A 15478-nucleotide genomic window follows, 5' to 3' on the forward strand; every position below is an offset into this window, starting at 1 on the left:
AAATGCTGGAATTTAGCATGTTCTACGTGGCAGGCAATTCTTCATTAATATGCTCACAGAGGAGCAGTGCATACTAAACATTCTAGCTTGCTGACAGGGCTATATTAATAGAAAATAGAAGTCTCAAGTTAATTACAGTTTTGTGTCTGGAACAGAGAAGGGTGTGAAATAGATCTTCTTAGATAGCCAAAGAAGAAACAATTTTCTCCTTCAAATGCATGTTTAATCTTAATAAATGGACAGCCAGTGAATTTTAGATGGTCTGCTATACTTTAATTCTGTAAAGTTTTTAGAATGCGTAATTGAGCTCTTGCCAGCATAAAAACATATTTTCCTTTTTTACAAGGCTGAGGTTTTTGAAAAGAATATGTAGAGACTTAAATTAGCAATAGGAAAAAAGTTGCAAAATTTCTACATGGAAACTTTTATCTTGAGAAATCCTTAGTAAATATCTTAACCTTTATTTTTTTTTAATAAGGAGGGGAAAAAACCCACAAAAATTCAAATATAGAGATGGAAGAAAAGAGTAGGCAACCTTGCTGTAAAATCAGCAGTTAATGTTGGCAGGAAATTCTTGATTCTTTTTCCTTTTAATTATGGGATACATTTTCTCATTAGGCTTCTCTATTTAAAGCTAACTATAATTGGCTTGCATATTAAAAATAACAGTGACAAATGCAGATTAGGCTGTGTGTTTGCATGGCTGAGCACTTGAGAACTGAATCTCTGGCAGAAAGTAACTCGAAGAGGAGAATAATTGAGCCCTCTTTGTTACAGGTGAGGATAAAAAAACACTTCATTTCTTCTCAGAGAGAGTCTGAACAAAAAAATGCTCTCTCCAGCTGAGATATCTGGGTATTGCTGGAGAAAAGGAGGCTTAGAGGTGACTTTATTGCTCTCCACAACTCCCTGAAGGGAGGTGCAGACAGGTGGGGTCGGTCTCTTCCACCGAGCAGCACTGACAGAACAAGGGGACACAGCCTCAAGCTACGTCAGGGAAGGCAAAGGTTGGATATTAGGAAGAAATTTTTAACCAAAAGAATAATAAAGCACTGGAATTGTCTTCCCAGGGAGGTGGTGGAGTCACCATATCTGGATGTGTTTAAAAAAAGACTGGACGTGGCACTTGGTGCTATAGTCTAGTTGAGGTGTTAAGGCATAGGTTGGACTTGATGATCTTAGAGGTCTCTTCCAACCTCATCATTCTGTGATTCTGTGATTCTGTGCTGGTGTCAGAGTGCTGTGGTGAGGAGTGAAGCTGTTTCCTTGAGTTGTTTTACTGCTGGAAATGGTCACTGATTTTCAGGCTTTGGTTCTCAGGGGAGCTGTGGGAGGCCGGTGTGACACAATTGCCACGCGTGCAAGAGCTGGGGCTGCGCCTGGGACAGGACAGCTGGTGACTTCCGAGAGGCTCTGGGAGGCTTTTTAGGTGCTTAAATCCTCCTGGGTGTTGAGGAACACGCCTAGGGCAGGTAGCTGGCTGGGAGCAGTGGGAGCTGCAGGCTGGGTGGTGGCTGATGAATGCTGGAGCCCCTGGCAGGGGCTATTGATGGGCACTGACCCTTGGCACAAGAAGGGCTCAGGACCTGTGATGGCAGCCAGGTGACACAGGGACACTCAGGGACAGCAGGAGCTCTGCAGGAAGAGCCCTGACTATGGCTTGCACACACTGTGAAGGTACAAATGCCCAGGTGTCCCCAAAAGGCTCCAGCTCGAGCTGTTTCTGTGGTACTGTGCCATGACTGAACTGCTTTCAGGATCCACTGTGGGACTGGAAATTTACACTGGAAATCTTGTTTAAATGTCAGAGTGGGGTGTGGGGGGAGCCAAGCAGGACACCTGGGGATTCTCTGGAGCTGCCCGTGGGCGTGGGGCTTTGGTCCCAGCAGTGAAAATCTCTGGTGGTGGGAATCTGGCAGCCAGAAGAACTCCTGAATTCTGAGACAGGAAAGTTTCCAAAAAATCTCATTCCTTTCAATGTGCCTAAATATTCAATGTATAGAAATGTATTGAATGTCTTTGTAACTTGGTCCATCTTTGTTAAACATAGGTAGTGGTCACTGGGGGAGCAGTGACATTTTTTTGCATTCAGCCTCCCAAGAGCAGTCTGCTGGTATTGATTTATGTAAGTTACTATATTTGCATTGCTTTGCAGTGTTTATTCCAATGGTGTTTCCTATGAGTGTGATGGATAGTCCTAGTTGGAGTGTTGTTGTAAAACCACTTATTCTCAATTTATTTCCTCTTTTCACTCATTCAACCACCCACATGGAATTCTTTGCCCAGGGAAAGAATTCACTGTGATTACCAAGTTTTTCTTAAAAAAAAAAAAATAAAAATTTTAAAAAATAGTAAATCAGAATATACAGACATTGCTTATACATCTCTTTATATAAAGACTTCCGAGCCCTCAGATGTCTTTCAGGAATACTGAAATATTACAGGAAGCAGCCATTGTGTTTTGCAGGAATATCACTCACAAAGTCCAAGCACTTAGCAGCAATGTCTGGCTGGGCTCTTCTAATTCTCACACAGTCTGCAAACTCAATGTATAATTTGTATGCATAAAGAAACATCCTTAATCACAACAATCTAAATCAGCAATGAGTCATAGTTAAAAGTATAATTGCAGTTTTGATTTTAGTATCAAAATATTCATAGTTTTTATTACGTGACAAGTATCTGATGCCAGCTATTTAGTTCATAAGTTTCCTCTGTGCAGAATAATACTGTGTAGGTAGCCTTTATTTTTTTTTTCATTTTTAATCTAGGGCAAAGAGGAGAATATTGATCATCCATCGCCTTGATAAATTCTCATTTCAAAACAATAAATTCATGTGTGTATGTACATTTGCTTGTTTTTTTTTTTTTTTAATGGTTTGCTTTTAGACTAGCAGAATTGTTGCACTTTGTAAATCTTTATAGTGGCTGTGTGTCAGATGAGCATCAGTAGTTTTATAGAGCAGGTGCAGCTGTAGTGCAGGTATAGGAAGTAACAAAATCAGTGTAAAGGGATGAGTGGGTGCAATGTTTTATTCCATAAGAGCACACCTACTGGGCACTGCTACAGAGGTGGAGTATGTAAAACAAATATTAGCTTCAAACCCTTTAGCTCTAAGTGCATATTTATTAACCACAGAAATATGCTTAGGTATTTTAAACCACAAATGACCTGTTGCTGGCCACATTTTGTGTTTAGTAACTGCATTGAGCTACAATTCAAAATCATTTCTTGATTGTTTGTGGGTGCCTCATCTGACCTACCCTAACCCCACTTTTCAGGAACATACTGCAGCTCCTTGTCAAACCAACAGGGAATAAGGCAAGAAATGAGTACATTTACATAGAACTGTAATTTTTAACCCCAATCTTGATTTTTCAGTCAGTGTTCTGTGTGTGTTTCTAACTTTTACAAAAATCTAATTGGATCCTGTATTCTTTTCTCCACTCCACAGCCTTGGATTCTTTAAATATGGCCAGCACAGGATTGTCCTAAAAGGCTTTAAACATGTGGAAGGCGTGCAGTGGTGACTTTTCATTTGCTCCTACACTAGGTGATAGCAGGAAACTACATTTTCGGGCAATCTCAATTAATGTATAACATTTCACACAATATGTTGAAATAGACAGTCAGAAGGACAGAATGAATGAATGAATGAATGAATGAATGGTGAATGATTTGGCTGGCCAGATCTCTAAATATGGAAAAGTTCACCTGAGAAATACAGCAAATCAAGGAGAAGAGGTAAGGAGCGGAACCAGAACTGTAAATTAAACTTATCTTTCTGTCACTACACAGACTTCATGCATTATTTTCATGAATTGCACAGCCTTGCATCCAACCATCAAACCCCTGAACTCCTATAATTGCTGATGCTCTGAAGAGGTCTAATGAGCTGGGCCTAGGACTTGGTGCTGTGCTTCAGTATTTTGCTGTGTAGAGTGGAGTAACCAAATAATTGTTTAAATTTTACTGACTTAAGTGTGATTCCTACCAAGTGACTTGAAATCCTAAACGCTTTGTGGAAACTTGTGATTTATTTATCTGCAAATGCTTAGCTGTAGCAAACCAACAGAAGTGCTGATGAAAAACAGAGCTGTATTCTAACAGTGAACAATTAGAATGACCAGTTAAAAATTTCGAGGCCAAGAGGCTCATTTCAGCTGCATTTCATGTGCCAGGTTTGTTGACAAGTTTTGTCTTTTTCAATTCTCCTAAACTATCAGTCCCCTCATGTTCAGTTCATTACAGATAGCTATTGTTTTCCTTTTTCATGGAGTTTACTTGCAACCAGAGAGGTTTCCATCAGACTGCATATTCATTGGGATTAAATAGGTTTTTAGGACACTGGAAAACCAGCATCTGTAAAGAAGGCGTGAGTGGGTGTTTTTTGTTTTGTTTTGCTGTTAACTCAGGATACAATTTGGCAGCCCAAAAATGAGATGTTAAGTCTGCTATAACAAGTAGCAGCCGAACCACACTGAAGCCTTGAAATGTGTGACCTGGCCTAAGCTCCAAGACCAGGGCAATGCACTGATCTCCAAGGAGACAGAATAATCTGAAAAAGATAAGGGTTTGTTCCAGGACTAATCACTGTGCAGTGGCAGGGATGCAAGAATTGGGAATGCTACAATTCCTTATCCATAACACGCATCCCTCTGCTTAAAAAATCTTGAATACAAACATTACAAGCAAACAATGGTCTCTTCAGGCCATTCTGTTGTACCTCAGAATATGTATTTGTCAAGAGACTAATTTAAATGTTTTCTGATTAGTTTTATTAGGAATGGGTAGGTTCTATTGCTAGGTAGCAATTTTCTGATTATACACATAAAAAATTTAAACTAAACCTAAATTTTAAACAAAACTTCTAAAATTTCAGTGGGATCCTTTCATGATAGACCAATGGAAGTATAAAAAGAGACATCTTTGGATCTGGGAAGTTTGTTAGCTGAAAGGTAAAATGCTTGTGGTTCTAAGGTACCCTAATTATATAGTAAACTAAAAATTTGCATAAAGCTGTTTTGGATTCCTCATTGCTAACCAGCCACTTCTTGTGAAAGAAAAAAAAATATATATATAAATCTGTGAGTGTTTCTTCTTTTTCTTTTTATAAGAGGAGAGAACTGTAAGGTTTTTTAAAGTCTGAGGAGCTGAGCTGTGATGAAAACTGCCATTAGCACTTTCACACCTGATTGCAAACCACTGCAGTCAATACTGTTCTACTGACAAAGCAGTGGCAGCCTGTCAGGTTGGGATTTAACTCTGCCCTTTCAAAGCTGCTGTCCTGGAAGTGTGGAGAAGTTAAATGAGAGCCACTGATTCTCTTTCGAGTTTCCTGGGTTTTTAATGAAAGGTTTCCAGTGCTGCTGTAGCTGGTGTAGCTTGAGTGCTTCATCTTTTGCCATGATTCCTGCAAGCTTGAACAATTTCTGTATTTATGGAGGTGAGTTGATTTCTGTATTTATCAGGCTCATTCACAGCTGCCAAGAGGAGTGCCAGCTTGAGGCTGCAAATTTTTTATCACTCTGACTCTAAATAAAATCCATATTAAGGCTATCAACTAATTTGTAGCTGCTCTGGCAGGCAGCAATGGCATTTTTGGACATTGTTGATAGGAAGTAGAGTGAAGCAACCAAAGCTGAGCGAGACGGAAAAGCTTCACATCCCACTGATATCTTGAGTCATGGTAAGCTGCCAGAATTTGAATTAGAGCTCTTCTCTCAAATATATTAATCTCTATTACCAACAAAGGTAAAAAAAAAAAAAAAAAAAAAATTAGGGTAAGATGTGCTTTCTTCTGTCCAATTGTCACTCTGTCTCACAGCTTTATTTCTTTATTCTGGGTAAGATCCTGTCCATCAGTTCCTTTTGCCTCGTTCAAAAATCAGTCTAATGCACTGCTGGATCAGGATTTCTCTGCCTCTGGTTACTCATGTAATTTCTCTAAGAGCTTTGATGAAGTGAAGTTCTGAATTGTTAGGAATCAGCTGCTTCTCAGCGGCAGCATTGCCCTCTGCTGGATGCATGACTCCAGTGGGAGAAAAGGGGGAGAGAAAGAAGGAGTCATGTGGGTTGTCCCTTTTGTGTTTTTCTTTATTCCACCCAAATCTCTGTGAATTTAGAGGGTGGGTCAAACATTAAAGCTAGACTGCAGAATCTCTTGCAAAAATCTTGGAAAATCCAAGCTTACGTGATATTTCACATGATATTTCCACCAATTAATAATCATGTGAAATGTATGCCATTACTGACCATGGTGTTAAGTGGAGCCTTGTGGTAGATGGAAACACTTTTAAAAAGTGTAAGAAATCCTCAGTACACAAAGAGTGCAAGTACCATAAGCAAAAGTATTAGACAGCATGTAAATAAATTGGGAATGATGGGAAAACACTTTCCAAAATACAAAAAAACCTCTTTGTTGGCATAATTAAAATAATTCTAGAATATGCTTAATTGAAGCTTCCTATTTATAGCTGAGCTTGAAGCTTTAGATTCTGAGCCCAAGTAACTCTTAAGGGATATAATGAAGCTGGTCACCAAAATAAATGAAAAATATGAAAAATATGAAAAATCATGAAAAATGAAAAAAAAAAACAACGGACTGAAAGCTTTGGAAACGGGATGTAGTTCTTTATGCAACTCAATAACTGAGCTGCAGATGATGATGATGATGATGATGATGATGATGATGAGAAGTCTCTGATGACTTCTTAAGTTTCCTGCATACATATCCCATTTAAATGAGAGTCCAGACCTTTGGCTGGGGTTTTGAAAGAAGCAGAGAACGATCGAGAGCTCTTTGGAGCCCAGCACCTATTTAGAAGTGTTCTGTTGATTCGAGGTTGTAATTTTTCATAGTACTTTGTGCTTTTAGCTTCCCTCTGGTACTAACTTCAGTTACTTTCAACATGTTTTCCTTCTTGCCTGCTGATACCAGAAGAATATAATTGAATTCTGGTTTTCCATCAACTCCTTGGTTACTGGGCAATATTCTGAGCTTGATATTTTGTACTGAGAATAGTAACAAGAACATCAATACCCAGCAATATAAATAGCCTGTTTAAAGATTTCTCATTTGTGAGCCTTTCAGAAACCATGTTTGCACACGTGAGGAGCCTTTTAGTCTGTGGCCTTTCTTCAGACCACTTCTTTGGATCCCTCATTTTTCTGCTAAGAGGACTTGTTGTTGATCTTCTATAATTCCATGAAGGAATGATATATTAAAAGTTGAATCATCATTATTTGATGTAAAAAAAAAAAAAAAAAAGAAAGAAATGAGGAGGATATTAATATATATGAAGGTTTTAATTGATTTAAAAACTCTTTAATGGTCTTATTATATGTCTCTCCAGTGAAAACATGCAATATTCTCATTCTGAAAAGGACTGTGGAACTATTTCAAAGTGTGAAATCAAGTGAGAGAGCACAGACACCATGCATGGTATCTCGTTCTAAACATCTTTACAATTGTGTGCTTCTTTTACATGCTAGGGGTTTAATGATGCAGATTTTAAATAATGGAAATGGACAAAGTAAGCTGCAGCTGGGAGAGATTTGAACTGAAAATTTTCAGATGGTCTTTTGATGCCCCTGCACAAAATCAAGCTGCAACAAGTACAATTAACAGATAAAAGTAATCTTTTTTGCCTTTGCTGCTCTACTTCATTATTGTTTTTAAAAATGCAAATACAGAGAAGAAAGTATATCAATAGCAAGCTCATTATTGAAAAAAAAATATATTTCTGTATCAGGAATAAGTAACTAGAAACATGATACCAGTACCAGAGAAGAAAATTCTAGCTTTGATTGCTGTATTTCTAGCTAAAATCTTTTAATGAAAATCACAGTGCCTGTGCTTTGGATGCCTTTAGATGGTTTAGATATGGAAAATGATTACTACTTAAGTGGAGGAGGAGGAGATTAAAGTCAGATAAATTCTCTTTAAATCTGAATGGAATGATCATAAGAAACAAAACTAAGTCTACTCTCATGTAACGGTTTTTGTTTAAACAGTGTGGAAATATCAGATATCTAAACTAAATTTGGATCCCAGCACAAGCTGAAATTCCTATTGTTGCCTCCTCTGCAGTTATTCAGAGCTAATTCTAAGCACGTAAAATAACAGACTCACAGCCCTAATGACAGAATTCACTGTCTTCCATGACACATTTTGTTCCCATTTGACTTTTTTTTTTATTTTCCCCCCTAATGATTGTGGGATGTTTTCAGATTTCTTTACAAATCCATTTTCACTTTTTACCTAAGAGATACACTTTTTATTTAGAGTGCTTTTTTTTCCCCCTACCTGTCTCTTTTATAAGCCATATTTGGAATAAAAAGCACAAAAGCATTATCTCCTTATTTCTCACAGGAGATTAATTGGAGTTGGGAGCAGTTGCTTGAAAGTAAATTTTCAATGAAGCTAGTTTTTCAAAACTGCTTGTATTCACAAACCATCTGCCAGTTCCTCCTTAATTTATCAAAGCTTCTAGGACAATCTTGGCCTTTTATGGAAATAAAAGGCAAAACAATGCTGAAAAGTTTTGATCTGAAAAAAAAAAAAACAAAAACTGAAATAAAAACCTTTATGGTTCTCTCAACAATTTAAAAAAAATCTATGAACATAGAACAGTGTTTAGACAAAGTTTCTTTTTTCCAATTTGACTATTTTTTCCAAGTCTATTTTAAATGGAAGTTTATCTTTGTGTTTCAAATTAATGAGTAGAATGGTAGGATTTTGGCCTGTGTCATGCTTATTTTGTTTTATTTTTTGTTCACCCTACCATTTTTTTTCTGACCACTTGGCAGTTCAGTTCAGCCCTGATTAAGGTTCCTACTGGCTGGAAAGCAGAGGGGAAGTTATTTAGTAGCATACAGCAAATTTTGAAAAAGCCTTCTTATGTAATTGCAAGTCATTGGGAGTGATCCTTTACATCACCTCTAGTATATGCCAAGGTAAATGAAAAGGATCCTGGAAAGAGATGCATCCATAATTATTGTTAAATAATTTAAATAGGTTTTAATGACTTCACTTTAACTTTTTCAAAACTTCATATGAATTAATATAACTATATTAGCAATATAAATTAATATTCTTCTTTCAGTTTAAATAAACTTTGCCATCTTTGGTCTGCTCTGCCCATCCTCAACTTTCATTCCCCTTCAATCACTTCTAATCAGTGCACTTCTTTGTGAACTGTTGTTTTCAATCTTGTAGAATACATCCCACGAGAGCACTTCTATCAATGCATTATCCTTCCTGGATTATCACTCTGTTCACTATTAATTCATGAGATTGATTCACCCCCCTCCTTGCAGAGAAATATTAACATGTAATTAAGATACAAATCCAAATGTGAGAGCATAATAACAGGAAAGCCATCTGAGGGAAACAAAATCACAGCAGTGACATGTTCTAGAAGAGGGCTGCAGCTGAAGATTAATTGGTGAGCACTCACAGTGACAGCAGATAACTCATGTGTTGCATTGACAGAGGCAATGAAAGAGCTGGAATCTGCAGACCCTTTGTCATAAATAAAGGAGATGGCTTTCTGCAGAGCAATTCCTAAATCTGCTTATGTTTAAAATATTTTTCACGTTGAAAATAATTTGCCGAACATCATGCAAAATCTGTGTAGTTGCACTGTAGTCAGATCAATTCACACTCCCTTGGCTCTTCTATGTCACCTATATTATCAATCAGCAGCTGTGAATTATTAAGATCATGCCACTGGAGCAGCAAATGGGTTCATGGCATTCTGAATTTGTGTTTGGCATTTGCTGCTCAAATCTTACGAGGTGTATAAACACACAGGGCAACACTTCATCGGCCTGGAGTTATCTTCTCTTTGTATTTGTGTTTATGTGCACGTGTGTGCTGTGCAGTAAACTTCAAATTCCTTGGGGCACTAACCAGATTTACTGAAAGGGAAGTAGATTGCATTTTTTAATGCATTTTTACACTGGTGAAAAACAGGTGAAGATTTTGAAGTGGGAATTTTTGCAGGAGATGATTTGTGAAGAGAGGGACAAAGGTTAATAAGAAATGCTTGGAAGTCATGTGTCTGAAAATGACTTCATCTTTGTTAAAGATTTTAATGCACTGCAAAGAGGTTCCGTGCAAAGTTACTTGTGCCGAGAATACCACGGGATGAGGAGCACAATTCCAGTAACACCTTCAGAAAGTGCTACCAATAAATGAAAATGCACATACAATTAGGCACTAAAATATTCATAACATTTCAGCAATGGAAGTGTTACATTATAAGAAAGTAGGAACAAAAGCAGATAATGAGGCATTAATAGCTAACTATTACATACAGTACGTTTGAATCAGACAGACAAAAAATCCAGCTCGTTTGTTGAGTGTGAATTCCAAGCATCTAAAAATTCTCATAGAAACTATAAGTTGAGACTAAACTTCAAATTGAAAGGTATTAGGGGTTTGAGAAATTCATAATGAAGTGGAGGGATTTTGCAGAATACAGAACTAACAGTTTGATCTACCAATAGCTGAGGCACCTCTTATCCCAGATCCCATCGGTGTCAGGATAAATGAGTTTCATCAACCATTTCAGAAGTTTCTGCTGCACAAACAAATGAAGACATCCAAGTTGCCTGTAAATAAGACACATGGGCAGCCTGGGTTTTAATCCTGGATTGCTTTGTTTTTTCCTTCCATGCAAAGATTAAGAGGTGCTTTTTGGGAAGAAGTCTCTCTTCCTTGAAACTTCACTGACTAATGATGGCTGATATTGACCACAGTGAGGTGGGTTCAGTGTGAGAGGTCAGGGTTTGGAATTGTATCTTCCAGCCAGTCTCCTCAGGAGTCTGTAATAGGAACATGATTGATCCCCTTTCCTTCCCCAGTGCCATTCTTCACTCTGTGTGAAAGGATAAACTCTGAAATCCACCTTGCAGCACCAGAGTGGTTTTATCACCACACGTGGTAGACTGCTACAATGGTACAGTTGTTCCAACCAAACCAAAAAAGTGCATGAATGAATAACACAGGTTGTGAAGACACACAGGAGTTGTGAATTTGGGCATGAAGTTCAGGCAACTGCTTGTAACCTTATACAAAGGTTACAGAGGCAGAGCTCAGCAATGGAAATCAGAATCATGAAGTCTTGATCCTTCAAGGAACACTCTGCCAATCTCTTTCAGGTGGTACAGATATAGAAAAGTCCTTCTCTCAATAATTTAAACCATTCTCAAAACATTACACTAAAAATCCTGCCCTGAATTTTCATTAGGAATATCCTATAAAAGACTCAGTTTTGCAGTCCTTGGCTTTCTAGCTTGCATGTCCTGAACAGTGAAATCACACTGAGAGCTGGGTATGAAAGAGTTCATGTCCTTCCTTCCTATCATCACACTCCAAATATATTCACAAGCAGCGAGTGCAAAGTTAGACACAATGCCAGTTTGGACTGGAGATTGTATTTATCTTTTGATGGATGGTGTAATTATACAAAAAATAATTAGGATTGGCTTGAAAAAGTGTCTATTGAGTAGGCCCTTTTCAGCCATCCTTTTTAGAATCATCCTGTCTGAACTAATAGAAAGTAAATAATGGTTAAAAGGTAATGAGAAGTAATGGACCTTAAACAGATTGACTGTTGATTGGGTACCACCAATTTGCAGCATTTGTTCTTCCTTCAGGGCCCTCGAGCTGTGCAGCTCCCTAGCAACAATGAAATCTGCTCTGAGATATTCTCATACAGAAAAAGCTGCACTTGCCAGCACGGTATGGTGATAATCGAGCTGGCAACAGAGCTGAAATTGCTGTGCAGCAAACACCCTTACATTCTGCAAGATGCCACGCTCTGCATTGTGCATGGCAGCCACGATTATAAAGCCTTGCCTCTCGAGAAAATATTTTCATACTTTAATTTGTTTTCCATATGCAGAAGTTGCTGTGATGGGGAGGGTGTGTGTGTGTGTTTATCTTGCGCTCACAGTGTCAGAGCACTGTCACAATTAGTATTCTGGGGTGTTAATCTGCAGTAACATACAAAGCTATGTTTGGACAATCCAGATCTGGACTCCAGCTTCTTCAAAATATTTGTGTTGCACTTCTTCGCTACTTTTGGATTTAGAGGAATCTTTTCCCCCACACCTTATTTTTTTATGCATGAAAAAAGACAATATTATTTATACACGTCACGGGGTTGAATTAAGGGAGACAAAGGGGGTAGTTTCAGTGATAACAATCTTAATTATTGTACTGTTTTGTGAAGTGATTAGGTAGAGATGGTACTGTAACTATCATGCAGATTTTGTCCTATCTGGTCTGCTGGCTCATTAACATTGTGTCTTGTTCTAGTCATACAGGGAAATGGCATCAAAGGTGCAGCATTCCAGTCATCTGCTGAATTTCTCTCTGTTGGAAATTACTAAGAACCTAACTAACCTAACCTACCTTGTTGAAGTCTTTTTTCAACACAGAACATCAAGCCCTCCATTAATTTTCCCTACAGAGAGCTTTACAATAAATTTCTCATCTCTAATTGACATATTAAAATAATTTACAAATATTATAGCTCTTTTTTATTATTTCCTGTAGTTGAAATTCATATTGGGATTTGGTTTTGAGATGTTTTAATGCCCTATTGTGGACAATGTCTTAGCACATGAACACAGAATATTGTAGGCACACAGGGTGTGGTGATTGGGAGCGGGGCTGTGGCCCAGCCTCATCCCCAGGGCACAGCTGTGAGCAGCAGGTGAGCAGCACTGGCAGCAGTGAGCCATGGAGTGCCCAGGGGCACTGAGCAACCACAGAGGGAGCAGAGGGCTCACAGGTGCCCTGCATGAACGTGAGGGTGTGAAAGGCTGGGCTGAAGAACAAGAAGGGCAGATGCTTGCAGCCTTCTGCAGTGGGGTGATGTTACTCTGTGTGGGCAGGCACCTGAAGCCCTCTGGTGAGCTCTGGTGTTTCTCTGTGTGGGGGAATGGTTCAAGCCTGCTGGAACTGGGTGGTGGCACTCTGTGTTGTGGCATAAGCTGTGACAGAGCACTATTCTGATTTTTGCCAGTATATCTTTGTCTTTGAAGTAGTGTTTTCTGAATTTGGATCTTGAACTGTTTTCAGGGCTCTACTGTTATCACTTTGTTATGCTCAAGTAAAATGTGTAATGGTCTGGATGTTATGTTTAAGATGTCTTCTTTATTTTTCCCTTCTAAATGTAACAGGAATACCTCTGGTTAAAAACTGCATACACACCTGGTCTTGATAGCATTTATCCCTTTTTTACTGTTTGTATCTTTTTGCATAACAAATGTGATTGTAACCTCCACAAATGTGCATGTTACTTTTGACTTCTTTTTGATTCACAAGCCTGGGATGCAGTGATTTTTTTATCTGAAAAACAGCATGCCATTAATGTATGCCTCATCAAATCTCTGAACCCTTAACACCGATGTAATATCAAACCACTCTGAATTCCAGCTCTTTGTAATTGCTTGGTTGTCCAAAGGTAATGTTGAAAAGACTATTGAATTAGTTTGTTGTGTGCCCATTAGCTAATTCCAGTTTTGAGCCTGGCACTGTCAGGGAGCAGCAAACAAAACACGTGGAAAGCAAAGTGTGTGCAGGACATTGGCTTTATGTGTGACCCCACTCTTACCCCTTTATTTTCCACCTTCCTCTTCCCCCAGAGTTGGGCTGCAGTCTCTGAGGCATGGGGTAGGGGCATTTCACTCACACCCTGGCTTTGGGTTGGCAACTTAAAAGTCCTCACTTGCTGTTAAAACTGAGTTTTGGCAAAGCTTGTGTAGGCTGCTGCTCTTTCTTGACTTGGCTCCCTCAAGTGTGAGGGGGTTCCAGTGCATAGAGGATGCAAAGTCACCTCCATGAGGCAGTGATGTGGCTTTGCCCGAGGTGTGGATGTGAATGCAAACCATGAAAAGATGCAGGATAAAGAAAACACTGTATACAATTAACTGCCTTTGATTTGGCATTGGCTCTGCTTGCTGAGGTTGATCCAATTTAATCAAGGCAAGCAATTTTAAGTAGCCAAAGATGGATCTGAAGAGAGGTGGTGATTTCTGGGTTTGGCTATACCTGCCTCTATGGAATGTGAATGGGAGAGTAAAATCTGGTCTTTAATTTCTATTGAATGTCTTTGAAACAAGCACAGTAGAGGTAGATTTGTTTGGCACAGTCCTACTGTTGTTCTTTTACTCTTTGTGCGAAACCTGATAGCTCCTTTCACAAAGGGTCAATTTTCCAAGTCATTTAGGGCTCTGTCTTAATATTAATGTGTTTTGACAGAAAGGAAGCTTAAGTTTTTGTTCTTTATGCCAGTTCTACAAAACCAAAATCATCTCTGATAGTGAAGCTCTGAGTCGATGTGTTCAGGTTTTTATTCTCCTGGAGAACAAATCTTGGTGTCTGTTTCATCTTCAATCAAAAATGTGCCAGGAGCTTGAAGTGTAGCAGGTCTGGATTTTCGTATGTGCTCATTCTGGGCAATCTTGGACAGGTTTGAATTTATAATGGCCTCATCCAGCACGTAAATGAATCTGGTTTTGGTTTAAAAAATGCTAAAATGCTGCTTTACTCAAGATCATTGGCAGTTAATCCATAAGAGGGTTAAGATACTCAGGCATTAAAATCTGAAAACTGAAACGTGACTTTTCCTTCCTCCTAGAGAATTTGCTATTCTGTTATTAGTGTGTGAATTACATAATTATATGAACTATCTGCATTTTCTTTTTTGAGGCAACCTAAAGTATGTCTGGTGGAAGCTTTTGACTTTGAGTAGTGGAAACTATTTTGGAGATCTATGTTATTTTGAATAAATAAAACAAAACCAAACAAAAAAAAAAAAAAAAAAAAATCCCAAACCCCACACGCAGACACAGAAAAGAAACCCTAAACCCAACTGACCAAAAAACCAAAAATAAAAACCAAATCTTAAAACTGCCTTCTGATCTCAGAATTTAAATACAGTTTTTGTGGGTTATAAGGTAAAAATTTTGGGCAAATATTCTATGGTAACCAGTTTCATCTGTCAATTTCTCTACCTGATTCCTCTTGTTCCCACAATAATCATAAAATAATTGGCTGTGTATTGTCAACAATTGGAGTAGATGCCTTTTTCTTCCCATTCCTCTCCTCAAGATATAGCACAGTGTGTGGGAACTTGCAGTACTACCTGATTATGCAACTTAAGGGGTGACTAAGACAAAATACCAAGGAAATTATGCTGTATTCTCTCCTTTTCCAATGGTTCATCCCCAGTGCCTGAGAGGCAGTTTCATACCAGCTGTAGCTGGCTCAGGAGTAGATACACTTCAGCTGGAGATGTGCAAAATACTCTTTTCTAGTGATTGGACTTAGAGGTACGTTTTCTTCCCCAGGTGTGAGGACACCAGTGGTTTTTAAGGAGGGTATCAGATGTTTAATAAATAGTGCTGGGTGTGGCTTTGGGTTAATTAATGGGGATTAACTGACATAAGAAACAA

General features: G+C 38.5%; 1 protein-coding gene across 19 annotated transcripts in view; it reads left to right on the forward strand.

The window, feature by feature from the left end:
• The window catches only part of NRXN1 (neurexin 1), a 673407-nt gene that overhangs the window by 122241 nt on the left and 535688 nt on the right, over nt 1-15478 (forward strand). The window lies entirely within an intron of this gene.

Source organism: Vidua macroura, chromosome 3 (assembly GCF_024509145.1).
Source record: "Vidua macroura isolate BioBank_ID:100142 chromosome 3, ASM2450914v1, whole genome shotgun sequence".
NCBI classification, from domain to species: domain Eukaryota; kingdom Metazoa; phylum Chordata; class Aves; order Passeriformes; family Viduidae; genus Vidua; species Vidua macroura.